At 42.4% G+C, this 16,109-nt stretch overlaps 1 protein-coding gene and 1 long non-coding RNA gene across 3 annotated transcripts in view; one reads left to right on the plus strand and one right to left on the minus strand.

Moving 5' to 3' along the window:
• CPA6 (carboxypeptidase A6) overlaps positions 1–16,109 on the plus strand; it is a 525,192-nt gene that overhangs the window by 225,924 nt on the left and 283,159 nt on the right. The window lies entirely within an intron of this gene.
• On the minus strand, positions 2,856–4,328 carry LOC147572067 (uncharacterized). Its single transcript, XR_015246808.1, has 2 exons — positions 4,229–4,328; positions 2,856–3,732 (listed from the first exon to the last, which is right to left on the minus strand). It is a non-coding gene; the product is annotated as an uncharacterized LOC147572067 (long non-coding RNA).

A 16,109-nucleotide genomic window follows, 5' to 3' on the forward strand; every position in this document is an offset into this window, starting at 1 on the left:
TGACTTGGGCTCAGGTCATGATCTCGCAGTTCGTGAGTTCGAGCCCTGCATCGGGCTCTGTGCTGACAGCTCAGAGCCTGGAGCCTGCTTCAGACTTTGCGTCTCCCCTTCTCTCTGCCCCTTTCCTGCTCATGCGCGCGCGCTCTCTCTCCCTCTCTCTCTCTCTCTCTCTCTCTCTCTCTCTCTCTCTCAAAAGTGAATAAACACTAAAAAAAATTTTTGTTAATCTAACAATGCAAATTTGAACAGACAGAATTGATCAAATAGAGTGCCATGTGGTTCAAAGTGTCCTCAAATTTACAGCATTTCTTAAGTGGAGTTCAGCATGCTTCACATGGCAGTATTCAGGTTTTAGTAAAATCTGAATGTCTAGCTAGAAATTGTGAGGAAATTGGTCTCTGAGGATTTGTATCTGTCAAAGTCTGACTTGAGCTAAGGAGTTGTGGAAGGAGATGAGGACCAACTGAGAAATGGTAAGAAGGTCCCAAAGTTGGAGAATTACTTTCCAGCTGTGAAAATGGTTTCTCTAGAAAACATCACCCGCCAAATGACTTGCCATCATCTTGGCCTTTGTTGTGTGCGTGTGTGTATGTGAAAAAGCATTTGTTTTTGTCCTTTAATGAAACTTCTGTATAGAATATCTAACTACAGGATGAATAGCTTACCATGGGCCCAGCAACTGGTAGGTTGGTTCTTTCTAGAAAAGGCCTCTTTATGAGGAAAAAGTTAAATGCTAAAATGGAATTACCAATTCAACCAACTCCCCCCCCCCCCTTAAGTATTTCTAAACCAGTGTGAAGATGCAAAACCAATATAATGGCCCAGTCTCATTTCTGTAACAGTAAGATTAAAAAAAAAAAGAATGACTTGAAAATACTGAAAGGCTTTTACATTTAACACATGCCACTTATTTATAGGTTATTCAGATTCTGGTAAATGCATTGCATCGTTAGGTATTACCCCTAATATTATTCTCATAGTACAATGGAAATCAGTTCATTTTGCCCCACCTAAAAATACCGGTTAACTTCAAAAAATAAAAACAAAAGTGGGGCCCGTGACAATCATGCACCCTAAGTGGTAAGACGTGTAAACTCTCCTTACTTGCTATCACTATGAAGGATAACCTAGTCCTTAGTTTTTCAAATGGTAATTGGTATCTCTCAAACTTTGTGGAGCACCTTATATTCTTTTTTTTTTTTTTTTTCAATGTTTTTAGTTTTGGGACAGAGAGACAGAGCATGAATGGGGGAGGGGCAGAGAGGGAGACAGAATCTGAAACAGGCTCTAGGCTCCGAGCCATCAGCCCAGAGCCTGACACGGGGCTCGAACTCACGGACTGCGAGGTCGTGACCTGGCTGAAGTCGGACGCTCAACCGACTGCGCCACCCAGGCGCCCCGGAGCACCTTATATTCTTAACCAATTGGTTTTAATTAGGCTGAGAAGCTTACAGTGGTGCCCATTTAAACCTTTGACTAAGGCTTGCGTACCTGCCTTTTTTTTTTTTTTTTTTTTTTTTTGCCTTTAATAGAGGCAAGTAATTGTTTTCTTCCCTGGTGTGTATTTTCCAGAATATCCCTTAACTTTTTCCAGAGGTCTCCGAATGCTCTTCAGTAGTACTTCTCACTTTGCACTGTAATTGTCACTTTTTTTTCTTCCCGAGTAACCTATTCTTTGGGAATAAAGAACCTCTTAAGTTCGATCTCTACACAAACTGCCAATACCTGTAAGTTTTATTGTTACTTTTCTACCCACTGAAGTTGAACCACACGAAGGTACCAATATCCGTCTATCTGAAACAATTTCATATGGTTCAACCTAGTATAAGCTTTAACTGAGAACTTTTTTCTTGCTGTGGAAATACTAGCAGTTTACATGCAGTTTTTCCATTGAAATACCAAGAATTCATCAAGTTTACAGTGTATTGCCAGAGCTTCTCAAACTTGGAGCAGATGAATCCCCAGGGGATCTTGTTAACATGCAGACTTGGCTTCAGGAAGACTGGGGTAAGGCCTGAGATTCTGCATTCCTAACAAGCTCCCAGGTGGGGCCCATGCTGTGGTTCATGGACCATGCTTAGAATAGCAGGTTCTGGACTACAGTATGAGGAGTTGACATGTAAATTCTGGATCTGCTATTAGCTATCTGACTTGGTCACTTAATTTTTCTGGGCCTTTCTGTAACATGCAGAGATTCAGTTAAATGGTCTATTCCTTCCAAGTCCAAGGATCTGCTCAGATCCTATTTAAGTGACTAGAGTATACAGCATAAAGGTTAGGAGCCACCAGCTCGATCCTTAGCCTGGGGTTAAGCATCCCAGCTTTTCCACTTACTGTGTAACCTTAGAGAGTTACCTAATCTCTGTGCCTCATTTTCCTCATCTGTAAGACTGAACTAACATTAAATTTATATGTGGAGTGTTTAGGACCGAGCCTAACACATAAACATAAGCTATTTTCAACACTAATATATCCTCTGTAGTGTCATTTCTAACAAGCTTTCCTAAGGGAATAACCTGAAATGTGAGTAAATACTTAGAGTGTATGGAAAGAGGTTTATCACCAATTTCATCAAAACCTAGGAAGCTACATCTATTTTCAACAATACGAAAAGGGTTACTTACAGTACATATTATGGAATGTGCCTATTATAAGGGTTCAAGATACAATTTGAAATGGTGAGAAAACAGGATATAGAACTGTTCTAACAGGTCAAGTTGAGGATTTCTTATCTGGTTAACTGGGGGGAAATGCCCTAAAATATTAAGTGATTGTTATGACCCAAGTAACAGTGTTACAGGTGACTTTTTTCTTCCTATATTTATGAATTCTATATGAAGTACGAACAACTTACATTCAGCAAAAAACTAATCTTTAACATGTGTAAATCTCCCCATCCCGCAATAATATAGTAAGGATTTCAGCTTCTGTTATGCCAAAACAGTTCCAGAAGCATTACAAATAAAAATCAGAAGTCAGTCACTTAATAACGCAGCACTCAGTGCCAAACTAATGACTGAAAAGAAAAACGGACATGCTCATTTTTTAAGTTCTGAGCAAAAATGAGATGGTTGGGTATTGAAGCATTAAATGGCCAAAGCGGCTGTCTTGCTGTGTCACAGACACCGGGGAAACTGGAAAACACAGGAGCCGGACTTGAGACTTTGCAGTTTAGAATAATGTCGGAAACAACCAGCATCGTACGTGTGTTTAAGTAGACTTTCAAATAGAAATTTGGTGGTCTCCATACCACACTGATTCAATTTGTGTTTAGGTTTTCATTTAGAAGGTAACATAATGGGTCAGGAAAAACCCATTTGAAATGACTGGAGGGAAAATTCATTATGCTTTTTAGATCTATTCCTTATATGTATTTTCCCCAGACTGAGCTAGCCCATTCATATCTTGAGAAACTCAGGAAAAATACTTGCTAGTAGTCTTCTTAGCCATCAGTTTCTCTTTAAAGCTGCCATGATCATAACTGGAACCTAGTCTAGGTTGAATGTCTTCTGATTTGCCAAAGAAGATTGGGGGCTATTTCATCTTGTCACGGTAGGACATGGATTGAGAAGAAAGTTTGCATAAATTTTTCTATGCCACTGTCAGACAAAATTCCTCATCCTTAATTCATACTTGACTTTTCAGTACTTCGCGCTTCTCATGTTGTGAGTAGACCTCCTCTGATTTATGGATGTTTGATTCTCTCCCTTCCCAGTAATCTCAACCTGAAAACTAGAAGAAAAAGAACGTCTGAATAAAAACTACTTTTCAATCCCTGGCAAATGATTTTTCTTTGCCTCTCTCACTCCTTCATTCTAGAACCTTGATTAAAGGGATTTCTGCCTTTTAAAACCCAGGCGTTTTCTTAAAGAAAATTGGAAACATTAGCTTTGCAGCTAACTTTGTGACTGATTGCAGTGTAACCCTGGGTAACAAATTGTCCTAGAAAAAAATGGTCTAACACCTATCAACAGTTTCTCATCCTTTAACTTCTGTGTATGTTTTATAATGTAGTGGTATTAAAGACCTGTAGCTAAGTTGAGCACAGTAACCTGCCTTGTCTGTGGAAGTATGTTCCAAGACCTTCATTGGAGCCCTGAAACTGCAGATCGTACTGAACCCTTCATATACTAGACCTATTTTCCTGTACATAAATACCTATGATAAAGGTAAGCTTCCAAATTAAGTACAATAGGAAGTGGAAAATAAACTGAATTGTAATACATACACTGTAATAAAAGATGAATGCAGTCCTTCTCTAAACACTGTACTGTAATCACCCTTCTTGTGACGGGAGACCAACTGCCTCTGAGATAACTTGAAGTAGGGTCAATGACCCTGGGCATTGTGAAGTCACTAAACACTACTGACCTTTTTGAGGATTTGTCAGGATTATCTGCTTCCAGACCAGTTGGTTGCAGGTAACTGAAAACATGGATAAGGGGAGAGTACCACATGTAGAAACTATTGTGAGCATGCCCATTCATGGAGTTCTGAAAAATGATGGAATCTTGAGATCACCACTTTCAAGTCTGCCAACAAAAGCATAATACTGGAACCTATATTTATCAAATTCTCCTTGAGCTCCTATATGTCCCAAGTTGTTCCAGATGTTAGGAATCCATAGGCCTAGGAATAAATAAGGTGGGCAAAGCCCCAATTCTTGTGAAGCCCGTAAAAGAGCTAGACCATGTACGAGTGAACAAAGAGGCATGATCTAAGATACTGTGACTTTCACTTATTCAATGTATGTCTGTTGATTATCTGCTATGAGCCTAGCACTGTGCTAAGCATCCCACAAAAAAATGTGGTCCTTTCATTGTGTTTATACTCCACTTGAGGTGGCAGACCTTAATTACAACTGTGATATAAAGAAATATTAGGGTACTACCTATTCAGGGGAGGCGGGAACTAATAAGGCAGAAAGGTCTTTTTGAGGATGTTATTCAAGGCAGGGCTTTGAATGATGCTGATTTACTGAAGTAGCTTTATAGCAGAAGGTAGTTGGTAAGAGATGCGCTGTCTCCAAGTAAGGGATAAGGAGCAAGGGGTCTCTGATGCTCCCGCTGATCAGATTATTTTTAACTGTAGATTTAAAGAAGATTCTGGTCCAAAGACTGCTATCTAATACCTTAGGCCTTACAAAGTACTTGCGAACTCTCAGGTGTTCCACATCTACACTGGAATATAAGGAAGTGCTTTAAATCCTGTATATAAAAGCAACACAAGTGCCTTTTTTCTTTTAATTTTTAATGTTTATTTTTGAGAGGGGGAAGGGGCAGAGAGGGACACCCAGAATCCAAGGCAGGCTCCAGCCTCTGAGTGGTCAGCACAGAGCCCAATGTGGGGCCCGAAATTACCAACTGCAAGATCATATCCTGAGCTGAAGTTGGATGCTTAACCGACTGAGCCACCCAGGTGCCCCCACAAGTGCCTTTCCTAAACTCAATTTCTAAACTATAAAACTGGATGTGATCCTTCCATTGTAGGGTATACCTGAAATTGTGAATGGTGCTCAGTGGGGCTGTTTCGTGTACAGAATTTTCTGAATATTCATTATGGACTTGAAGAGACCGTGGGGCTGCTGGGAGTTGGCTGCAGAGTTGAAAGGGAAGGCTGGAGGGAAATGTCAAAAGGAAACTCACAATGTGATTAGTAGGTGTATGAAGCTTACCAAAGACCACACACCACCTGAGGAAATCAGACCCAAGTGCCAAGAGGCTCTGTAGGCAGAGAACAGATGGGAGGAGGGGGCACCTCATATAGGAGACCCACCTCCTATTCAACAATCTGATGTAAACATGTACTCTGCCTATATTTTAAACACTAGAATCCTCAGATTGTGTCAGGGTGGGGAAAAAAATCACTGCCTTATATTTTTTCCTTTTGCCTGTATTTGTTTTTGAGAGAATCCTATATCAGGAATGTTAATCACTTAGTGTAAAAAAAAAAAAAAAAAGTTATATCTATCATTTTTTTTCCTGTAAGGCAAAAGACTAAACAATCTTAATGGTTATAAATTCAAACCTACCTTAATTCTTTTGTGGCATTTAGGTTTATCTTGTTTAAACTGTCAAGCATCTCTTCTCACTGATATGAATATTCTGGCATTTGTTTCTTCTGACTTTGCTGTGTTTCGATCTTTAATCTATGTGGAATTTCCTTTGTACATGGTGTGCAGAAGAATATTTTATCCTAGAGGGCCATTCACAGAAAAGGACATGCAAAGAGCCAACATACACAAAAAGGTGTGTTTCATACACAGAATTGCAAATTAAAGCAATGAAATGCCATTTTTTTTCACACAACAGATTGAGCATTTTAAATCCTTTGAAGTTTCACCAGTGTTGGTGAGGCTTGGGAGAAATGAACTCCTACAGTGCTGATGGAAGTGTGAAATTGCTACGAACTCCTTGGAAAGCAATCTAGCAGAATCTAAGAGTTAAGATCCTCCTACCCTTGCACAGGTCAATCCCATTCATAGAGAACATCTGTCCAAAATTAGCATGTGTTGCAATGTTTATTATGGCACTGATAGTGATTTTTTTTTTTTTTTTTAAAAACTAAGAACTGAAAGTCCAGTAGGGGAATGACTGGAAAAATCATAAATCAAGACGGGTCTATGGAATACTAGGAAGCTATTAAATGAGTTATGGGCACATGTGGACCTACAAGAATGTGCATGATATATTAAAGCTCTACAGTCATGTTTTTTTAAATATGCTTTTGCATCATAGGGCTGTTTTTCTAGGTTATTCTTAGAAGGTAAGGTGAAGATAGCAGTAGTAGTTTTGAGAGGGCAGATTATCTTCTCCCATTCCTATTAAAATGCTACTAATGTGAGACTTAAATTTCTCCCGTAACGGCATATTTTAGAAGAACTGGACTAGGAAAGAAGTCTCGGTTCTCTTTTGATTTACGTGCCATGGGTATATCATTTTATTCCCAATCTCTTCTTCTAACATGATGAAGAAATAGGGAAATGTCAAATGCTTCAAGGTAATCCTAGGACAGGACGTTTCTCCTGCCCTTCTTACATTTGCTATAGTTACATACCAAGATTTACAAGTTCATAAGTTAGTAACTCCATTCTGTCCCACTAGAAAAAGACCATTTTTTCACTTGAGATTAGTGCATTGATGCCTATACTTATGAAAAATGTACACTCAGCCTGGGTTACAGCTTGTTTTTCACAGAATCTTCCAATCATAGAATGCTAATTTAGAAGGAAATGAGTGGAATCAAAGCTCATCAGAATTACCTGCAGATTTTACAAACGCAGATATGCCTTATGCATACCCCAAATGTATAGATAGAACCAGAATATCCAGAAACAGCCCAGGAATGTCTTAAAAATGACAACCAAGGATGTATGAAATTTAAATGTTTGCAAAATCTCACTTTCCTGTACTGTGAGCCTTTGGCCCTTGATAATGGAGTTTTTGTGAAAGTAACCTACTGGGTTTGCTGTAGTGTTCGCCTCAGCCTCTTTAGTTCATCTGCACCTGACTTGCTCAGTGTCCTGATATTGACTGTGTCTTCCTCTGTAGCCAAAATGCATGTATTTTGGCCAAAAATTCAGTCATATGGAGATACCATTCTTCAAAAGTTTCATGAAAGTAAAGCTAATGTTCAGGTTGTAGTTGTATATTCCCTTTTTGAGGAATGGACAGGAGTACTTAAAATCTATTAACACCAGACCTTCAGTGTCTAAAACCCTGGAATATTACCACTAACAAAGATCAAGTGGAAAGGGAACATTTTAGAAACACTGAGACAAAGCAAATGGCACGCATGGTATTTCTCTTTAGCCTCTAAGGCAGTAAAGTACCAGATGTCCTACAACAAAGTCTGTGGGGACTGTGGAACCTAATGGGCGTAGCCAGAGTGCTCAGCTTTAAAAAGCTCTTGTGCTTATAAAAACAAGCAACTTGGCACCATTAACTCCATATGTTAGGTTTAAGACTTTTTCCAGCCTGCGTTTGATTTACTTAAACACTTGTAATGCTTACCTTTTGCATTAAAAGGGAGAATATAAATAAGTTTGTTCAGCTCCTAATGGGGGTCTTTCACATAGTAGGTTGCTTAGTAAATATTTGGTGACTGTATTAGCTGGCATCTTCTAATTGTGCAGTTGGAAAAGGAAAGGTCAACTGCAATTGATCTCTCAAGTTGCATAAGCTACACAAAATACACAATGACTTCATTATCTGGTGGAGAGGTCAGGAGATAGTCAACATGATGAAGAAAATCCAGAGCAGAACTGTTGAGTACAAAGTCCCTAATTCAACCGTCTTAAGGACCATTGGTTAAATTCAAGGTACATAATGCAGAGATATAGTTACAAAATGACCAAAGACCACTCCTTCAAGTTCTATTTCCTGAAAGCCTACAGACTATCCAGATAGGGTATTATTATCCGAGATTGCATTATTCAAATGCTATCCCTGTAAGCTGTGTTCTGTCCCAAAGATGCTGATTGTTTTCATGGCACAAGGTATATCACCTATGTCCTGATGCGTTTCAAGCCTTCATTTCCAGCTCTGGGTTTCTTACTCCTTTCAGTCCCATATGGGAAGATGGCTACTGGACATTCCTGTGTGGATGCCAACTTCCTTGAAACATATACTCTGTCTCTCTGTCTCTCTGTCTCTCTGTCTCTCTGTCTCTCTGTCTCTCTGTCTCTCTGTCTCTCTCTGTCTCGGCGTGTGTGGGGGGGTGTGTGTGTGTGTCTCGGCGTGTGTGGGGGGGTGTGTGTGTGTGTCTCGGCGTGTGTGGGGGGGGTGTGTGTGTGTGTCTCGGCGTGTGTGGGGGGGGTGTGTGTGTGTGTCTCGGCGTGTGTGGGGGGGTGTGTGTGTGTGTCTCGGCGTGTGTGGGGGGGTGTGTGTGTGTGTGTCTCGGCGTGTGTGGGGGGGTGTGTGTGTGTGTGTCTCGGCGTGTGTGGGGGGGTGTGTGTGTGTGTGTCTCGGCGTGTGTGGGGGGGTGTGTGTGTGTGTGTCTCGGCGTGTGTGGGGGGGTGTGTGTGTGTGTGTGTCTCGGCGTGTGTGGGGGGGTGTGTGTGTGTGTGTCTCGGCGTGTGTGGGGGGGTGTGTGTGTGTGTGTCTCGGCGTGTGTGGGGGGGTGTGTGTGTGTGTGTCTCGGCGTGTGTGGGGGGGTGTGTGTGTGTGTGTCTCGGCGTGTGTGGGGGGGTGTGTGTGTGTGTGTCTCGGCGTGTGTGGGGGGGTGTGTGTGTGTGTGTCTCGGCGTGTGTGGGGGGGTGTGTGTGTGTGTGTCTCGGCGTGTGTGGGGGGGTGTGTGTGTGTGTCTCGGCGTGTGTGGGGGGGTGTGTGTGTGTGTGTGTGTGTGTGTCTCGGCGTGTGTGGGGGTGTGTGTGTGTGTGTGTGTCTCGGCGTGTGTGGGGGTGTGTGTGTGTGTGTGTGTGTGTCTGGGCGTGTGTGTGTGTGTGTGTGTCTCGGCGTGTGTGGGGGGGGTGTGTGTGTGTCTCGGCGTGTGGGGGGGCGTGTGTGTGTCTCGGCGTGTGGGGGGGCGTGTGTGTGTCTCGGCGTGTGGGGGGGCGTGTGTGTGTCTCGGCGTGTGGGGGGGCGTGTGTGTGTCTCGGCGTGTGGGGGGGCGTGTGTGTGTCTCGGCGTGTGGGGGGGCGTGTGTGTGTCTCGGCGTGTGGGGGGGCGTGTGTGTGTGTGTCTCGGCGTGTGGGGGGGCGTGTGTGTGTGTCTCGGCGTGTGGGGGGGGCGTGTGGGGGGGCGTGTGTGTGTGTCTCGGCGTGTGGGGGGGCGTGTGTGTGTGTGTCTCGGCGTGTGGGGGGGCGTGTGTGTGTGTGTGTGTCTCGGCGTGTGGGGGGGCGTGTGTGTGTGTGTGTGTCTCGGCGTGTGGGGGGGCGTGTGTGTGTGTGTGTGTCTCGGCGTGTGGGGGGGCGTGTGTGTGTGTGTGTCTCGGCGTGTGGGGGGGCGTGTGTGTGTGTGTCTCGGCGTGTGGGGGGGCGTGTGTGTGTGTGTCTCGGCGTGTGGGGGGGCGTGTGTGTGTGTGTCTCGGCGTGTGGGGGGGCGTGTGTGTGTGTGTCTCGGCGTGTGGGGGGGCGTGTGTGTGTGTGTCTCGGCGTGTGGGGGGGCGTGTGTGTGTGTGTCTCGGCGTGTGGGGGGGCGTGTGTGTGTGTGTCTCGGCGTGTGGGGGGGCGTGTGTGTGTGTGTCTCGGCGTGTGGGGGGGCGTGTGTGTGTGTGTCTCGGCGTGTGGGGGGGCGTGTGTGTGTGTGTCTCGGCGTGTGGGGGGGCGTGTGTGTGTGTGTCTCGGCGTGTGGGGGGGGCGTGTGTGTGTGTGTCTCGGCGTGTGGGGGGGCGTGTGTGTGTGTGTCTCGGCGTGTGGGGGGGCGTGTGTGTGTGTCTCGGCGTGTGGGGGGGTGGGTGTGTGTGTGTCTCGGCGTGTGGGGGTGTGGGTGTGTGTGTGTCTCTTTTCCCTATTCTCATTCACTTTGGAGAAATCCAACCACCCAGGGTTAAAACGGCTCATTTTTCTTTCTCCCCTACATAGTTACTGAGCCCTACCACTCTCCCTCCTACCACCCCCCCCCCAATTTCTTCTGGGTTTCATTTTTCTCCTTTGGTCTTCATTATGTCCACGTGGCCGTAACAACTTCCTAACTTCCAGTTTGCCACCTCCATTCTGTTCTGTGCCTTACTATCCAAATTAATCCTCCCAAAGTGCCTTTCTATCACATAGCTTTACTGATCCAGAATGCTTCAATGGGCCACAAAATCTCAAGAATGCTGTTCAAACTCCTTTGTCGGGCATCCAAGTCCCTCTACAGCTCTTTCCTTTTCCCCTCTCTTCTGCTCAGAGGAGTCTGCCCCTTTCCGCAAACATGACCAAAGCATGCTCCTACTCCATCCACTGCATTTGTATCACCTAGGGTGCTGTCCTTCACTGTGTCGTCACATCTGGAATGTCCCTACCCTTCAGCCTTTCATTTGAAGTTTCATTTCTAGCATGACGAAACAAGCCCCCAGAGCCCTCCTCTAACAGCTTTTCTGTTTAACTTGAGGCACCTTCAGTGTAAAGCCTGTATCTTCAACTACTTCATATGCTTCTCCTTGTGCTTCATAAATAGTAAATTCTCAAAAGGTTTATTTTGATTAGATTTAGAAACTGGCCTGTTGTCTTCATTATGATTCTCAGTCCAACTTGCCCAAAACCATGAAAGAAAAAGCCAAAAGAAAATATTGGCAGCTAGGCTCAGTACCCCCTCCCCCCAAGTTCAAACAAAGTTCCATGAATTGGACCCTTTGTCTTTACAAATAATCCATGTCTGCTAGGACTGGGAGAGGTAGCCCAGATGAAGATGTGGAGAGACTCTTGCCAAAGGAAATTTTCTAACTTCTCAGTTTGACAAAATTCCTTTAGGGGGATTTTAGAAGATGCATATGTATTACTCACCATAGGCAGTAACTGGTCCTTTTCTTATGTGGGGGAGGCAGTTCGCCTAGACCCGAATGATTTCCTTAAGATTTTGCAAATTCTGTGCTTCTGGGTCTTACAAGCATAAGTTAGGATTTTACCTAGCTGTATTCTCTTTAGCCCAAACCAGCTTTTCAAAAATATTAAAAACAGAATTACTTTTCCAGACAAAAATAAGGAAAAAAGTTTTATTAAATTCCAGTTAACATGGGTACAATATTGGTTTCAAGAGTAGAACTCAGTGACTCAGGACTTAGACTTAACACCCAGTGCTTATCACAAGTGCCCTTCTTAGTGCCCATCTAGCCCATCTCCAACCTACCTCCCTCTGTCAAACTTTATAGCTCTGAGTCTCTCCTCTCCCCTTCCCCTATATTCATCTGTTTAACTTCCACATATGCTATCATATGGTATTTCTTAGTTATTTCACTTCACATAACACACTCTAGCTCCATTTATGTCATGGCAAATGGGAAGATTTCATTCTTTGGCTAATACTCCATTTTATCACTTTCTTATATATACATGCCCACACGTGCACACACATACACACCCCACATCTTTATCCATTCATCAGTCAATGGACATTTGGGCTTTCTCCATACTGTGGCTATTAATAATGCTGCTGTAAACCTTGGGATGCATGTACCCCTTTGAATCTGTATTTTGTATCCTATAGGTAAAAAGTGAAATTGATGGATCATAGGGTAGTTCTAATTTAGTTTTTAGAAATATTCATAGTAAAAAAAAAAAACTCCTAAAAATCATTGTATGAGTTTCCACATAAAATTAATTGTGCTAACTAGGACAGATCAAGACGCAGTACATTTTACTGTGAGGAATTGTTTTAAAAATAGGTTAAATATTCTAGAAAATGGTGGACCCAGAGATTGAACCAAGGTAGGCTAGCTTGGAGAATGTAAATGTAGTTCAGAAAAAAAACATGAGTATTAGGCACACCCATCTCATTGTCTTCAGTGTTCTAGATTCAGTCCCAAAGCGTTTAACTCTCAAAAGCCTGCCTCTACTAACAATATGACAATTAAGCTGAAATTAAGTATCAACAGGCCACATTCCCTCTGGCAGTACAGAGGAGAATCTGTTCCTCCCTTGCAGCTTCTGGTGATGGTGGTCCCCTCCAAGCTTTCTCCGTGGTCACATTGCCTTCTCCATGTGTGTCAAATCTCCTGCCTGTCTTCTAAGGATGCTTGTGATTGCCTTTAAGGCCTTTCCACATAATCCAGGGCAATCTCCCATCTTTGAGATTTTCAGTCACCTCTGCAATGCCCTCTTTTGCCATGGAAGGCAGTACATGTTTCAGGGATTAGAAGGTTTACTTTGGGTGCCATTATTCAGCCTACCACAATGACCATCTTATGTACACCCAATGTACATATGAAGTATTATGTATTATATATATAAAAAAATACAACCTATAAAACAGAAAAAATAGAATATACACAATATGGTCAATAATGGTTAGCCTTGGAAGTGGGATGACCAGGAATTCTCACATTCAATATTACATGCTTTGGGGACAGTTTACTCTTCTGCAAGGAGCACATAATCGATACGTTTGTATTGAGGGATAAAACAATAAGGATTAGGGGAGAAATAATTCCAGTAATATTAAAGTAGGTCCATGATGCCCTAATTTGGTATCTTTCCCCTTTATTTCCTAGCGCTTCCTTCCAGCACTCGCCTCCCTCATCCTTGTGCAGCTGCTCCTTTGCTCCTCTATGCAATTTGGATTGAAAACACACTTCAGGCAATTACATCCAAACTCTGATTTGCTTGGCTTCAAAGTCCCTGCTGTTCCCTCTGTTACAGGCTGTTTTTCCTAATTTCTCCCTTGAAAGACAGGGACTCCCTTCAAATTCTTTCTGGAAAGAATTTTCCAGAAGGGGACAGAAGAATTGGAAGGAATAGAAAGGTTTTTTTTTTTTTTTTTTTGACCTGTGCTCTGAGATCTTTTTTTTTCTCCCCCTCAACAAGGGGCGTGTCCTATGTGGGGACAAATCTAGCCTTCCTCTCCATGTCTAAATCTCTACCATTCATGGGAGGTTTTTTGCTGTGCTTTGTATCACTTGTTCACTTTCACAACCTGTGTTCTTGGAGCAGTTGGTATTTTTCAGGCACTGTAAACAGCTGTCTGAGGATAGTTATAAGGGCCACATCCAAAGAAGTCCAATTCCCCCTCAATCAGCTGCCAAAGTCCAGTATCATAGATTTGAGATGGCTATCTCATTGGTGACTAATAACTTCCCCTGTCCCTTTCTTCTAACATCCAGTTTCTTCATAAATGTGTGAGGCTGAAGAGTCCACAGGTCTGAGCGAACCAAGCACTTGGAATTAGACAGCAATGTTTCCATTGAAAGGAGACTTCACGTTAAAGGGCAAACTGGGAAATCCATAACTCCGCTATAAATACATTAAAGAATTATTCACTGTTACAGTATGTCTACTTGGCCCTACTTTGCATTTTTTGCATGACCGACATTTCCCATTGTTTTGGTGAAATAACCAACTGTTTTAACATGTATATGCAATCAGGCATTTAATTCAATTTCATTTATCACTAGGTGCATTTATTGTACTGTCTAATCACAGAGGTAAACACAGCTGCTATGGGCATGTGGCTAGAATACTCTGGAAAACGGGGGTGGGAAATCTGTTTTAAAATCTGTTTAATCTATCTTTTATTCATCTTAAATATTGCAGAGAAGGGCTAGTTTTCATTGACAAGACAGCAGTCAAGTATATACTTGGAAAAGAAATTACCTAGATTTCACAGAAATGAATCATAGAAGCTTGGCTGTTCATGTTTCCTAAAAATGTGCATAGAAATCACCTGGAATCTTGTGAAAATAAAGATTTTGATTTTAGTGGGACTGGGCTGGGGTCTGAGATTTTCGAACAGGCATTTCTAAAAGGCTCCCCTGTGGAGCTGATGCTGCTGGGGTTGGTCCAGTAGATTAGCAAGACTGACAGGAGCCCAGTTACTCATGGTTACCAGCTTTGTGAAATCGAAACCTCCATGGCTTGGCCCTGAGATGGTTGGAATCACCATACCTTTGCATTTTAGGTGCCAAAATGTATCTTTTTGGGTGAATTTAAGAGGCTCTAATCCACAGGGGGGTGTCTTTCTGATAATGCAAGCCTGCAATAGCTTTTCAGTTTTTTCCAGTTGCTTAGTTTACTCTGGGCTTTAAAAATGTATATATTTTTAAATTCCCAAATGATACTATAAGCTTGAGAGTAGAAACAGGATCCTGCCAGTGCTGGATGCATATTAAATATTTAACATGTGTCTCTAATTGAATGTGACTCTACTGTTTCTATGAAGTATTTCCAGTAAGCCCAGTTGGTGAATTGCCACTTTTGCCAATTAAACCATTGAGAGAGCTTAGAAGGACACTTAGTTCTAAGCTTTAAATATGAACAGGGATTGAAGGCATATTTTAGGTTAAGGCTCAGTATTAGATTTCAAAGAGATCCTGAGATATCTGGGAAGTTGTCAACACCTGAATGCACTATCCTTGCCATCGGAATTGCTATGCTGACACCTTGACATTGCTTCTCATTCAAAATGAGCAAATTGCTCCCTCTTCTTCACTTTTTCTTCTGTCTTTATATAACCCTGATACTCCACTCTCTGTCCACGGAGTAGTTCTGGGTATCTTTTAGAATGGAGGTGGGTGAAGAGATACCATGTATGTCCCAGCACCTACCATAACACCTCTCAGTTGTGTATGATCAGATATATTTATGCAGAATTTAAATATAGGGATATTTTGAATATGCCAATCTTCAAAACTATTTGTAGACAAAACTTCTAGCCTTGACATTTTGAAAATAAGATTCCAAAAGTAGGTCTTCTATAAAACCAACAGGATTAAAGTTCATTTGTGGCTAGCATTTAACAATTACCAGGGCATTCAAATTTCAGCTTAGTTCTGTGCTAGAAGAAAGGAACAGAAAGTAAATAGTAACTGAACGCAGCTGTACGGAAGTTAATCTAATAGAACTAAAGTAGCCTTCCACTAGCCAGGATACTGTAAAATCAATCTTCCCTTAGAATTAAGGAAAAACTGAAGCCATTAGGAGACTATGAAGCACTTTAAAATTGCTTATTGCATCAAATGCTTATGATGGAGATTGCAATTATAAATCTGGGTGATTTAGAAATAATAGGCAGTTGCCAAGCTGCCTATAAACTTCCCAGGGCCGTTAAGGTCTACATATTGTTATACACAATGTATCTATTGCCAAATTCCACAAGCTTAATTGCTACAGCAAGGAAAGATGATTTCCCCTTCTTATTTGAAAAGCAGAGCCATGAGCTGATTACATGGAGTAAGTGACTTGTTAGGGTCCCCTATATATACTTGAAATGAGAAAATATGGCTAAGTGCCCACTGCAGACTGGCTACTTAACCAAGTTTCTTTATTTAGGCTGTATTCACTTACCAAAACAAAACTTGAGGTAACCACCTTTGATCGATTAAAATGCTCAACGTGGCTACTGTAAAGTGAATTGTGCCTAATGAAGTAGCTAATCTCTAAAATGAGTTCCCTTTTTTGGGAGAAGGCTTTGAGTATCCTAACTCTTCCATTTCAGTGACCACAAGTCCAGAACCTCTCTCTGGCCTTCTAGAAGGAA

This window comes from Puma concolor, chromosome F2 (assembly GCF_028749965.1).
Source record: "Puma concolor isolate L17-30 chromosome F2, mPumCon1.1.hap2, whole genome shotgun sequence".
Taxonomy (NCBI): domain Eukaryota; kingdom Metazoa; phylum Chordata; class Mammalia; order Carnivora; family Felidae; genus Puma; species Puma concolor.